Genomic DNA, 13,641 nt, shown 5'->3' with positions numbered 1-13,641 from the left:
CTTCACCCGGCCATGTGATTGCTGTGTCACGTCCTGCTCCTCACGCTTGAGGAATCTTAATAAAAATAAAAGGGGAGTTGTGCAGTATTTAAAAAAGGAACTTTATTAAAGGGGAACTCTGTCCAAACACAGCTTAAACTTTTTGAAAGGTACACATAATTTAAAGGAACAATATACAGTACATCAATGAAAAAATATGCAGCAAATTTTCAACAGCAGATCCAATCCTCATTCCTCAAAGGCCTAATATAATTTTCACTGGAGGGAAAACCGTTAAAAATAGAATAGCCCAAATTTGAAATGGGATGTGCGAGGAAAAGCTATGACAGCATCTGTAGGGATTAAGGATTTCATCTTGTGCACTATTAAGGGTGTTATTTATTTAGCAGCACAAACCTGTGGGTAGCAGTAAATTAGCCAAACCACCTGTCCATTTAAGAAGCGTATTTTGTAAGTGTAATTCCCTTGAATTCATGAGGAAAAGCTGTTGTGGCACGAAACATGTTAAGGTGATAAGGGATCTGAATATATGTTTGTCATAATCACGCCACCCTCAGACACACGTGACACCGGGACAGGGAGACAAGGGGTTACACTCATTCACCTTTCACGCAGGTTAGACTAACGTCAGACACCCCTAAACACACCACTGCCCCAAATAACTATTTGCTGCCACCATCTATCATTAACAGGCTATAGAAACCTAATCTAAATATCTCCCTGCTCTCTACAACAGGTATATTTCCCAATACACAAATTATCACACACTCTCCCTTTTTGTAGTTAGGGTTAGCTTCTACTAATTCAACAAGCACTCTAGCAGCCAAAGGGTTTAATTACAGTCAAACACACTCTCCTGTTAGCAGTCAACTAGTTTATCAGCATTTACACAGACAACTTTCCTTCTACACACAGACAAGAGGTTAGAACATTTTAGGCCCAAGCATTCATACAAGCACGTAAGTTTGTTGTTAGAGCCAAAGGACAAGATTTATTAAATTTTATATTTAATATTACAAAAGTAACCAGTGCATATAAAAACATATTACAAAAAGAGATATACACATACAAAACAGTAAATAAAATAAAAGGGAATAAAACTCGGAGAAACCCTGTGTACATTACCAAGTTAAGAATTTCTTTTTGTCCTCCTGAGGCAAGAGTTTGGAAACCTGGGCACACATCCCCAACAGAATTGGGACCTCAGGTATAAGCTCTAGTTACTGGGTCTTTTGCCCTTTTATCCCCTGCTGGGACCCTACCTCATTACCGGAAGGGAGTGTCCAGGAACTTGTCACATATGCCCCCCTGTAGAGGGCTGCAATTCCCAGGCCCAGGTTTTCATGTCATGTAAAATTGGCACTTGCCAGTATCCAATATTATTATGAAAATATGGGCCTGCTTTAATCCAAATGTGGGCGATCAGAATGGTACCAAACATGAGGGGTGTTCCAGTCCCCCAGAAACTATCCTTCCAAACTGGTGGGTATAGGCTGTCCCTGTTTGGTATCATTTGAAAGCATGTTACCTCCTCATAACCAATATGGGATTTATGAGGATGTGAACCCTAAAGCAAAGGAGATATGGATCCCTTTTTATGCAGTTCTTAGGTCCACAATTCCCCTTATTTCATCAACAGATCAAAGAAACCAATTGCCCCAGGATCCCCGCCCAAATGGTCTGGCTTTGAATTGTCTTCTAACCCAGATAAGTGTATCACCTTCCCACAGTCCCTTGTTGCATTTTTATTTAATTAATTAAGGGTCTCTTGTGGACCCAAGGCCAAATGTTGCCAGGTTTAACCCTGGACACGCCAGAGAAATTCTGTTCTGGCATGGCAATGTTGAGTGTACTCTTTTATCACATTGTAAATGTGTTTTTAATCTTAATAAATTGCCTACTTTTACTGCACTGTTATAATCTTGCTGATACCAGCCCTCATGCTGCTTAATTTCCCTTTAAAACATTATTTGACAACAATACCTGGCTCAGCTATCAAAACTGGAGTAAGGTATTTCTGTCCGAGCGCAAAAAACTTGAAGAAAAAAAATTAAATTCAACCGTTGATAAATCACCCCCTCAATTTTGTGCTTGCATTTGTGAAAGCCCTAAAGCATTTATAACTAAAAGTACAGCTACATTCTCTTTACTTTGCCATGTAAGAGTGGAGGACTGAAGCATCCTTACTTGCCAGCATGATTAAATGTAGGCATGCATACTTTGGGACAAGCCTGACACCTATAAATGGGTCTTAAAGGTTATTTCCAAGTAGGATTAATTGTAAAATGATTTGTTAAAAATTTTAAATCAAAGTATTTCTGATGTTGCTTGTTATCTTTATGGAAATCTTACTCTTCTTACACACCAAAGGTGTACTAGAAAATGCCCATTAGTCACATCTTCCTGAATTCTGTCCTTCAACTCTTTTATATTTTAAGCAAATTGTATTTATGTATATCTTTATTTATAAAGGGCTACTTATGCACGCAGTGCTGTACAGTAGAATAGATTAATACAAACGGGGTTATTAAGATAATAATAGATAAATACAAAGTATAACAATAAATACAAGGTACAGTTGCAATAAATTAAGAGTCAAAGATACAAGAGGATGGAAGTCCCTGCCCCATAGAGCTTACAATCTAGATGATTTATTAAATTTGCTAAACTATATTGTGGTACCATATTAGTTATTTTATTATAGTGGGTTAATTGCTTGCTCTGATTATTTGCTTACCATTTTGGATAGATACTTCATTTCTGTGGATGTTAGATTTAGATAGTTGACCTTGGATAAGCAAAAGCACTAGCATCACATTTGAATATTGTTATAAGTGTTTTTCTTTAAAGGAGAAGGAATGGCTAATAAAGAGTTAAAGTGATACTGACAGCAAAATAATACTTTTAATTAAATGATTCTACCTCCAAACATACCTATTACTCATGTGGACCGTTTTCTCCAGAAAGCCCTTGTTTTCTAAATAAGCGCTTAATAAAATCCTGGACTGACAGTGAGATAAACCCGACTGTCTCTGCTAAGCCTGTCACTCAAAGCAGGAGCAGGCTGACATCAGGCTAAAGAATGAAATCCTCCGCTTGTTTCTGAGCGCCGACGTGTGCGTGATGACGTCATCACGCTCTGAAGCCAGAAGGGCAGTGCAGGTCCCGTCGCCGATTGGTCTACAGGTAAAGTTTTTTTTTCTATTGCAGGGGTGGCGATCCAGGAGCCAGGAAGAGAAGAAAGAAGATGGCGTTGTCGTGGGACTTAGTTTCAAAAGGTGCGGACAGACGACCAACTGGACCTTCAGATTTTTTTTAATAGCATTTCATTAGCTTTCAGGTAAGTAAATAACATGGCCAGGATAAAAAATAAAATAAAAAAACTCTGTCAGTGTCACTTTAATCTCAAGCTGCAGGCATACCTTCAGTTGTCTCAATAGTGCCCTTAAGTCTCCCCATATTTCACCTGTTCAGATGATCAGAAGCCAAACAGGAAGAAAAAACGCTGAGCTGTGTAGAGAAATTTCCCATAATGCCTCACTCCTGCACAGAGACAGAGACCAAGGGGCACATTTACAAAAGCACGAGCGCTCGAGCGTTCATGAGAATGAGCCGAGCGTATTTTCGCCGATTTTTTCGGGCGTCCGCACGACTTTTTCCCAAAAGGGAAAAAATTGTGTTGGAAACAAATTTTTTGCGACTTTTTCGTCGCCGTCGAGATTTTTCGTCGCCAATGCGCCTTTATCGTATTTTGCACGACTAATTTGTCGCCATCGCGATTTTTTTCGGATTGCGCAATAGTAAACTAGAAAAACTAGTCCGATTTTTCCACGACGTGGACTAAAAAGTCACGGAAAATATACGAAAAAGTTGCGCCGGCGATGAAAAAAACGCGGGACATACAAAAAAGTTGCGACGGCAACGAAAAAGTCACAAAAATACCGATCATTATGAGAAACCGCATTCGGATGCCTTCGGACCTTTCGTGGATTAGTAAATCTGCCCCTATGAGTCAGCTTCCTGCTAATTGGCTCAGATCCACATTCCTAAGGGGTGGAGTGAGTTCTTAGCATTCTTGAGGGAGGGGGGAGCAGGAGAGGGGAGAGAGCTGTGTGTCTCTGGCACATGAATTACAGACACAAGAAATCTTTTGACAGAGAAGTCAGTGCAGCATTTCTGTGCTTATGGCTGTACAGGTATAGGACCCATTATCCAGAATGCTCGGGACCAAGGGTATTCTGGATAAGGGGTCTTTCCATAATTTGGATCTCCATACCATAAGTCTACTAAAAAATTAATAAAACATTAATTAAACCCAATAGGATTGTTTTGCATCCAATAAGGATTATTTATATCTTAGTTGGGATCAATTACAAGGTTCTGTTTTATTTTTACATAAAAAAAAGAAATCAGTTTTAAAATTCTGAATTATTTGCTTATAATGGAGTCTATGGGAGACGGGCTTTCCGTAATTCGGAGCTTTCTGGATAACGGGTTTCCGGATAAGGGATCCGATACCTGTATTTACATAACCTTTCTGATAAAGCTTACTTAGTTTTTACCTTTCTTTCTCCTTTAATACAGAACCGAGTACCCATTCCCAATATTGACTCTTGCAATAATGTTTTAAAGTTACTTTCCATAATACAAGATTTCCATAGTATTCTATGAAAGGTGTAAGGTACATAAATGTACTATAGGTTTGTGTAGTGAATTCACCTAAGATGCCTTAAGATTTGCTTACAGCTGGACGAAAAAAGAAGCTGACACTATACCTGGGAGACCAAACAATCAGCATTATGCACATGGAAAAAGCTCTATCCTCAAGTATGTCATTAGTTGTATTACATTGTTAATCTGTGGCCCGAAAAAAGCTGAGAGAGGCCAAAAGTCAGCATTTCATTATGTAAATTAAGTGTTTTTAATCACTCTTTTCAAACACTGGAACTGAGGAAAGCCGTTAAGGGGAATCTGTGTAAAAAAGTAATTTGGTTTGTGGGTTGGTTTATATAAAAGCATACAGTAAGTGACAAAATATTTATAATTGATAGTTTTTATAACAAAGGAGAGAGATCAGTGTTTTTTGTGCAATCATATTAAGTTACTGTATAGGTAAAGTTACTGTATTGCTTCAGACCCCAAAAAAAAAAATATTTTATCTTCCTGTCAAGCCAACAACCTTCTGAAAAACTTGTTCTTAGCTAAAGGCCCACGCTACCACTATATTATGAATCTAAGTATATCAAGTTTTTTTTAATGTTGCTGCCATGACAGAACTGTTCTCTTGTATCACGTTTCATTGCTCTCATAATAAGAAAGAAAAACAAAGTTGTAAACTAACCTGATCCAAACAGTTGGTACCTTCTGGTTCAGATCAGTTTTGAAAAACTATGACAACTGTTTTTTTTTTCTCTAACACCCTTTCATTATTCTTTGTTCCCTTAAAGGGGATGTTCGCAATTAGACAGTAGTCCAAAGTCGAACAGGCTTTGTGAGAAAAGAAACATATTTGTAAAGAATATTAAAATGTGTAGTTTTGAAGATACAAAGCAGGATCAGCACTACTACTCGCCAGGATCTCTCACTGCTCTCTCAGTAGGCTGCTCTCAGTATGAGATTTCCCAGCCAAGTACTTAGCAGGCACACTGAACTGGTTACTGCACATGCCTTCACTTTCCTGCTTCATTAGAATATTTTTAATACCATTGGCTGGCAAGATTCAGCCAATCAGATCAATAAAATGCAAATTAACCAGTTAACCCAGTGTCAACTTCCTAATTTGGGCAGAATGCAAGATGGAGTCACCAATCCCTTCAGAAGACAGAGAAGAGAGCCTGTCAGCAGCACTGATCCTGGTCTGTAGCTTTAAAACTAAACATTTTAAATAACAAAGATAAATTACAAAAATGTTTTTTTTTTTCACTAGGGCTGCTTTCTCTGTAGGGGAATACCATTGGCTGGCAAGATTCAGCCAATCCGATCAACAAAATGCAACTGATTGTTTTTCTGTTGTTTTTAAAGTGATTCTCTTATAATTTTTATGGTGTGCTTTTTATTTCTAAATTACACTGTTTACATAGCAAGTAATTCACTCTACCATTTAAAATGTTATTCTTCAACCAACACATTTATTTCTTTGTAATACGGGTGTGTGGGCAGCCATCTCAGTGCATTGTGCCTGAGTCTGAGCTTTCAGAGGAGGCAGCACTGCACATTAGAACTGCTTTCAGGTAACATATTGTTTCTCCTACTCCCATGTAACTGGAGGTGTTGTAGTACTGCATTTTGGATATTCAGTAGTGAACCCACATGTACACAAAGGGTTAACAGATATCTTTCCTTTCCATCACATGACATCTGCTAAGGTGTAATTTTGGACAATAGAGATCCTACCATAAAACTACACAACAACCCTTACAGCTATAGTACAGTTCATATCAAAGAGATGTAAATGACTGTACACACTGGTGTGGGTTCAGGGCCAGAGTTCCTAAGGAAAGGAGACCCCACTGAATCAACAGGAATGCCTGCAGCATTGGGCTCAATGGGATTTGATCTGCAGTGCAACCAATCTTGATCTACATCTCTTAGCTGACTGAGATGAATTATCCTAAAAACAACTTGCATCGACCTGATTGACTGGGACTGTCATTTGGGTGTGTCTTGGGAAAAGGGTAGTATGGGTTATGCTTGGTTGAATGGTCTTCATTGTGTATATAAACAGCATTTGTAAATACTTTGTTAGTTAGGCATTTTCCTCTCCTGTCCATTGCACCGTTCCTCTCCCTTCTTCCTCTCTCCCTTTTAGTTGTTTTCCCTCCTTATTTTACACCTTTTATCTCTTTTGTAAATAAATATATCACTTATTTAATAAACCGGCTGTCTCAGTTCAATAGTTAAATACCCCAGAATAGAGCAGGTCCAACAGGTGTCATGAGCCAGACTTGGATTTTTTTACTATCGAGTACTATTCTGATATCTAATTCTGCTACCTTCCCATTGTTCTGCTGATCAGCTGCTGGTATGGGGATGATATCACTCCAACTTACAACACAGCAGTAAAGTGTGACTGAAGTTTATCAGAGCCACATGGCTATGGCACCCTGGGAAATGACAAATATAGCTAGCCCCATGTAAGATTTCAAAATTAAATATAAAAAAAAAATTGTGCCTTTAAAAAAAATGTAGGATACTGCTGGAGAAGCTCTATTAACTAATGCATTTTGAAAAAAATGGAAAAAAATGTTTTCCTATGACAGTATTCCTTTAAGTTTATTTTTTCTGTGCTCTGATTCCTCCCCTTTTCCCATCTCTGATTACAAGCTCATTTCAATTACATCAACTTCTCACCCTGAATATTTCCCAGTCTTTTCTGTGACACACCGAATGCTTCTTAACATCTCTTCAATCCTACCCCTGTTTAAACGTCTAACCTATCTATTCAATCTTTTAAGACTGGAATTTTCCCCTTTCAAATAGAGCATGTACTTATCACCCCTCTTAATTTAATAATACCTCCATTCTTGGTAAACTCCATCCCATCTTTTTGCATCTCTTTATGTCTAATGAGTCAGGTGGTTAGTAAAGAACCACCTGACTCTCTCTGAAAAAGGCTTGCCCGACTCTCAACAGTCTGGTTTTTGGTTGGTTTCACACAATTGCCAATGATTTGATATCTACAAAAGCCCAATCCTGCTTTTCTGTAGCAGTTTTGATTGATAATCCTCTTTGACACCATTGATCAACCAGTCTCTGCATACTCTTGCCCTTTGCAACACTGCCCTGTATTCGTTTCCTTGTACCTTGAAACTGCTCTTTAAGTTTCTTCAGAAATAGAGTATTATTTTCTCCCACCTCTTTCTGCTGGAGTTCCTCAAGGCTCTTCCCAGTCCATCATTATTCTCTTGTATACTTAATTCATTTTCCAAGTAGCAGTTGGATTGATAATCCTCTTTGACACCATTGATCAACCAGTCTCTGCATACTCTTGCCCTTTGCAACACTGCCCTGTATTCGTTTCCTTGTACCTTGAAACTGCTCTGCTAAAGCTGCTCCAACATATTTTGTTTCCTGACTCCAGCTAACCCTTTTGTTAATTTCCACATATGCTAGCGACTCAGTCCAAGTGCCATATACTGTGGAAGGCAGTGTGTTTTTATGAGAAGAATATTAGTATATTGACAAGGTACATTTGGCTTGCAAGTAACTTTAATTGGTCTTTCATTTAGAAATAGAAATAATTGTAGCCATCTTAATGACGTTAATCTGATACATTAAAAATGCATCTTAAAACCATGAAAATAGCTATTAGTTTTAAGGTTTTAATAGTCATCATTAAGTAAAAATCCTATTTCAAGGCATTAAATCAGGCTTTGTAAATAATTATGTTGGGTTTAAAGCCCCATCATACTGTTCTTCGACTTCGTTCTTCGGCTTCGACTTCAGCTTATTCTTCGCTTTTTCTTCTTATTCTTAGCACCCCCATTTTCTAAACGCTACTCCTCCTACAGTTTTAGGGGTACAGCACCCAAACTCTCCACACTTCTTTGCCCTATAGCGGAGCAGGTTGCTTGTGCTTTTCTAAGTGATCCCGCCCCCCGTCTTTTTGTGGCGCCACTCCGAACACCCCGATTTTTCCATTGACTTTGACAGGGAAGATTTTCAAACTGCTGCCACTCTTACAGCTTTGAAGCTACACCCCCCAAACTTGAATCACATAGTCATGGGGTCACCCCGAATGAAACAGCAACATTTGTTGGATGACCCAAAAGTGGGAGGGGCCAACAACAGACAATCAAATTTCACCTGTTTACTTTAATGGGGAAATTGAAACTGCTGCCAATCTTATAGCTTTGAGGCTACACTCCCAAAACTTGAATCACATAGTCATGGGGTCAGCCTGAATGAAAATATGACGATACCTATTGATTTAAGGGAAATCCAAGCTGCTGCCATTCTCACAGTAATAACACCAGGGTGCCCAAACTTTGCAGAGTTAGGCAACAGGTAACTGCGGTTCAAGGTAAGAAAAAGTGGGCAGAACCACCAACTGCCAATCAGATTTCACCTATTGATTTTTATTGGTTTTATGCCAGGGTTCCCAAACTTCGTCAGTCACAACGTATTCAAGGTTTTTTGTTTTTTTTTAAGTGGACGGAGCCACCAACAGCCAATCAGATTTTACCTATTGACTTTTAATGGGGAAATCCAACGTCCTGCCATTCTCACAGTATTAACACCAGGGTCCCCAAACTTTTCCCAGTTGGTCACTAAGGGACTGCAGTTTTAGTTTTGAAAAGTGGGCGGAGCCACCAACAGTCAATCACATTTCACCTATTGATTTTTATTGGTTTGATGCCAGGGTTCCCAAACTTTGCACAGTCAGTCACTGGGAGACTATGTACTCAAGGTTAGAAAAAGTGGGCAGGGCCGCCAAAAGCCAATCACATTTCTTTCATTGTTTTCAGTGGGGAAATTTTAACTTCTGCCATTCTCACATGTTTAATGTCAGGGCCCCCAAACTTTGCTCACAGTTTGTCATTGGGTGACTACATTCCAAGTTTAGAAAAGTGGACGGGGCCATTCTCACAGTATTAACACCAGGGTCACCAGGGGACTGCAGTTTTAGCTTTGAAAAAGTGGGCGGAGTCACCAACAGCCAATCAGATTTCGCCTATTGAATTTTATTTGTTTGATGCCAGGGTGGCAGCAGTTTAAATTTAAATCTAATTGGCTGTTGTTGGCCCCGCCCACTTTTCTAAACTTGGCCAACAACAGCCATTTAAAGAATGGCAGCAGTTTAAATTTAAATCTAATTGGCTGTTGTTGGCCCCGCCCACTTTTCTAAACTTGGCCAACAATAGCCAATCAGATTTGACCTTTAGACTACATATATTTAAATTAAAACTGCTGCCATTCTTTTAATATTAATACTAAGGTCCCCAAACTTTGCAGAGTTAGTCACTGGGTAACTGCAGTTCCAAGTTAGAAAAAGGGGGCGGAGCGACCAACCACCAATTAGATGTCACTCTGAAATTTAAATTGCTGCAATTCAGACACTATTAAAACCAGGGTCCCCAAACTTTGCACAGTGGTTTTTACTATATAACTGTAGTCCAAGGTTAGAAAAAATGGGTGGAGACAAAAACAGATCAAATTTTATTCAGTGACTTCACGTTTTATAGGACAAAGCTGTCTTGGGCCACCTCCATATTCCCCTATATTCCCAGACAGACAGATATTTCTGAACCAGTTCTTTACCGCAAGTGAACAAAGTCCAAACAAGAGGATACCTGGAAAGCTAGAGAATGATATTGGTCACCTGTCCTGCTGAAAACTAGGGCAAGAAGCAGTTAGGGTCATATGGAGTTGCCTAGCAAGTTAGTACGCCCAGTAAGTGATGTTTTTCTTGTCCTCTAAATGAGTGCCATTGAAAGCATCTTACAATTTAATCAAAACAGTCAAAAAGGCATAATGCAGCCCATTGCAAAGTGGGGTTGCTAATCTGATTAGAAAGACAAATACATGATTGCCCCAGATATCACAATAATGCAAGAAACAGACCTTATGTACACTTTCAAGTCACAATTATCCAGTTCTGGGTACCCTTAAATCTTCTTAAAAATTATGTTATAACTGCTTATTGTGTTCTGCAATTAAAATCTGCTCTTGATATGTGATGCAACTGCATTTTTTTAGCTGAAATTATGCCCCAGAAAGAAAATGATCTTAACTGGAATGCAACGTATGACAGGATGGTCATGGAGTATTGCAACTACCTCAACCCTAAAGAATAAAATGGGCATATTACAATGACATTGAATTGAGTTCACCAAAGTTGCAGGTTCCATTAACCTCTTACAACAGCTGTATATGAAATCACGGAATTTCCATAGAGTTAACTGAAATACTCATTATAACAACTGATCTAAGTGAGTGATCTCATTGCAATCAACAACAAAGAAATCATAAAAATGTAGATGTCCTTAAGGTCATAAGCATTTTCTAGTTTGTTTTTATATTGATTAGAAAGTATTTAAAAACATTTGTCCACAATATTCTTGCCTTTTCTAAAGAAGCAAAAAGCAACTGAAAAGTTTTGTATTAGTTGGCACTTTCTTGCTACTTCTGAAATTGTTTTGGAAATATCCCAACTTGGATGCCATTCCAAGCGAAGCCTGGTAGAAGCTGGTAGTGCTACTTAATGGCTAGAAAAGAACAGCTGTGAAACACGCAAGCTCTTAACGTTTCCATCCCATCTCTGCCACTCCTACTGTGTGACCATACACAAGTTGCTTATGCCCCATGAGCTTTCACCCTTTATTTCCCTTTTACTCTGTCTGCCTTTCTTAATGGTTCCCTTTCCTACTTTGTGTGACAGAGAATAAATAATTGTTATTGCACATTCATTGATTGTATTCGGCATTTTGTGCTGCTTAGCAGATGGCAAGGTCATCTGGGAATAGAAAAGCCAGCTATGGTTTTCAACCAAGCCAAAGTGGCAATGTCTTAATTTAACAGGATTGTTTCTTGCTTTAATAATACTTGTCAGATGGAGCTTCCATTTACAAATCAAGACCCAGTCATGCCAGCTTAATCATTTTTTTCAGTTTAATATAGTTTAGAATTCTACATTTATATTTGGATAGGTTAGTTAGCTCTGAGAGTGGTTGTACATTTTGTATGTATTCTGCAAGAAAGTAATTGGAAAATTGGAATATTAAAAAAAAAATATAACCTTAAGGAATTCCGTGTTCCTGTGTGTGTAAAGGAACCTTTTCAGTGCATGTCCAATATAATGAGTCATGTATGTGCATTTGCATTATTAAGCACATGGTTATCTAGTTCATAATGTAGGAGTCATTACCCTTGTGTCTTATAGCTATTTTTCCCTCTATTCCAAGATCTTTGTGCAAACCTGACTCTCTTCTTGGACATTCCAGGAGCATTTTTCCTATGTGCCTAGCACATGTGCCAAAACCTTTTATTAGCCAGTCTTTTAATTGTTCCTGAATTAGTTCAGCCTGCACCAACCTTGATTGGGTTATTGTTTGTTACCTTTAGCCATCACACTACAAACACTCTTGTATGTCTTGGACCAGGCACTGTTATTTTCATTCTCTACCAGTGGGTCAGCATTTGTAATGCATGTGTGCTAAAAACCATCAGGCATTTATGGGTCAAAAAGAGGCTTGTCTTGGGTTGCAGTATGTGGTGTGTTCACACTATTACTGTTGGACCTGCAGATTTGCAGATTTTCTTTGTATTCAAAAAGGTTTCACATAGAAAATATATGCCAATTTTTTTATGTGTAAATCTTGGGTACTATGTGAAAACCTTTTTGAATACCAAAAAAATCTGAGTGTGTAATTCCTGTTCATTTTTCTGTGACCAGTTTGAAGATATATGTGTCACCTCCTTTGAATTAGCACCTTACATTGCTATTTTTTTATAATGGAGTGCACTCTTGCACTCTCTAGTATGTTTTTAAATAGGGCTTATATTAGATATTAACCCTTGATACCACCTCCTTAGTTCTTTAGAGAAATGCAGGAGGAGGGAAAGTGAATTGAATTTATTCTTTATAATGAACCCCTTCATATCTAAAAGCCTGTGACAAAAGGACTGATCTTCTGTGAGTAGATGCAAGATGCATCTTGGGATATATGTGTGAACTCTCATAGCTAAAGGGAGGGGCCAAGTGAATATGTGCATTAGATCATTCTTCCCCTTCTATTTCTGCACGCACACATGCACCTACACTAGGGGGCACATTTACTAATCCACGAACGTCCGAAAAGCGGCCGAATGCTTTTTTTTCGTAATGATCGGTATTTTGCGATTTTTTCGTAAATTGTCGCGACTTTTCCGTAGCCATTACGACTTGCTCGTAAATTGTCGCGACTTTTTCGTAGCCGCCGCGCCGAGTACGAAAGTTTCGGATTCATTCAAGCTTCAGTATCGTGACTTTCCTTGGGCCAGGTTGGAGCTGCAGAGTGCCATTGAGTCCTATGGGAGGCTTCCAAAATCATGCAAAGTCGCAAAGGTTTGCCCGCCATTTCCGAGCGCTCAATACGAAAAAGTCGCGACAATTTACGAGCAAGTCGTAATGGCTACGAAAAAGTCGCAACAATTTACGAGCAAGTCGTAATGGCTACGAAAAAGTCGCAACAATTTACGAGCAAGTCGTAATGACTACGAAAAAGTCGCAAAATGTTCGTTTCCAATGCGTTTTTTTCCCATTCGGGATTCGGATTCGTGGATTAGTAAATCAGCCCCTAGGACTTAATCGGAGGAAGTTTTTTGCCTATGTTGACTAGTTCTACTGCTAATGTAGCAAAACAATTTTACATTCTTAATTAAAATATTTCATCATTGCTTTGCTTATTTAGATTTACAGGGTTTTAGAGAAGCTATTCATAAAACAGATACCTAACAGGACTCTCTTTACTAGTGTTTAGTACTACCCATGTTTAACCGGATCATAATTTCAATTGGAAGTTTATCCCATTTGTTTTGCCTTGCCTCTAGGAAGGTCATGTTGCACTATTGGTACAGTATAGGACTTATAGTTTAGGACTACGTTTTTTCTTTTTTAGTGTAGTGTTGTTTGTAATTGTTTGACTGTATGTCCTTTTTGTA

The sequence above is a fragment of the Xenopus tropicalis genome, chromosome 7 (assembly GCF_000004195.4).
Source record: "Xenopus tropicalis strain Nigerian chromosome 7, UCB_Xtro_10.0, whole genome shotgun sequence".
NCBI lineage: Eukaryota > Metazoa > Chordata > Amphibia > Anura > Pipidae > Xenopus > Xenopus tropicalis.
This window is presented reverse-complemented; position numbering follows the sequence as displayed.